Raw genomic sequence first — 1,413 nt, 5'->3', positions numbered from 1 at the left:
GGGGGGCCTCAGGCGCATGAGGACCTTCCATGAAGTGAGCCAATGAGCTTCTTGTGCAACAGAGCTTTTCTGATGAATTTTGAAAACTAAAGAATAAATCGTCCACAAATTTCTGGTTTGAAAGCAATGACTGTCATGTTCATGTGTTTAGAGAATCCTAACGGATCTACAAAAGAATCTGTTATAGAACTAGGAAGTGGATTTACTAAGATTGCAGTTACACAGTAAATATGCGTCCTATTTGCTAATAGGAACATGAAAGGACAGTGATTTGGTAACGTAGAAAGGAGGGACATGCTGTCAACCATCAAAACAGATGTTTGAAAAATGTTTCCAAATGTTGCAGATTTGATAAATGTATTAAGTGAAATGAAGAGTACTTTGAAGGTGATAAGGTTGTTTCACAAAAAATTTAAATACATAGGTTTAAAAAAAATTCATTTTTTGGCCGGTAGCCCCTCATAAATTGCCACTAAATTAATGAAAAGCTGCCTAGCCTCATTAATTATCAGAGGAATGTGCAATAAAACCAGAATGAAATGCTGCTACATACCCATTTTTGTTACTGTTGCTAGCTGCTGTTAGTCCCAATAAGACCCTTGAGACCTATGCATAATCGAACAAAACGCTACTTGGTCCTGCATCATTCTCATGCTCAGTTGGGCATTAGATTGTAGAAGTAGATCTGCAGGTTTTTCTTCCTAGTCTGTCTTTGTCTGGAAGCTCCACTGAAGCCAGTTCTACAATATTACAATATGCACAGCAACACAAGTGGTGGCTGCACGGGATATGCATTCATTGTATAAGAAGAATAGAACCTGGGTCTTCCTCACAGGAGGTGGGAATTCCACTGAATTCTCCACTGTCCCACTTGAACTGCTATGCTTAAAAAGTCTGAAATTACCAAGTATTCTTGAGGACCCAGAACAACAGCAATTTTCATTCATTGCTGGTGGGAAATTCTACCACACTGAAAGATTTTTTGGCAATTTTTTTGACAAGTTACACTTATCATATGTCTCAGAGAAGTGAAAAATATCTGTAATCCCTCTCTGACCCATAGCCCTACAGGGGACAATACCGGAGACACAGTGTGGGAATTGCGCCCAATCTGATGCTGCCACACTGAGGCAAAACACTAAGGGAGTGCAACAGAACAGCAAGGGAATGGTGAACTTTGGGGCCAGAGCGTGGTGCCTCAACAGACTGGACTGGAAAACACTCCTAAAGGCCAACAGTCTTTGAACTAACTACAATCTTTTCTTTCTTGTTTTGTTTTCTGTCATTGGTTTGTTGTTGATATTTTGTTGTATATTGTTGCTTGGTTTTGCTCTGTCTTGTTTTTGTGCATGTTATTATCTCCACAGGTCTGTCTAAATAAGATTGGCAGGATGAACAATCTGGAGGAGAAAA

The sequence above is a fragment of the Echinops telfairi genome, unplaced genomic scaffold (genome assembly GCF_000313985.2).
Source record: "Echinops telfairi isolate 266 unplaced genomic scaffold, ASM31398v2 ScPeMD7_44;HRSCAF=162, whole genome shotgun sequence".
Taxonomy (NCBI): domain Eukaryota; kingdom Metazoa; phylum Chordata; class Mammalia; order Afrosoricida; family Tenrecidae; genus Echinops; species Echinops telfairi.
Note: the sequence above shows the minus strand (reverse complement) of the source record.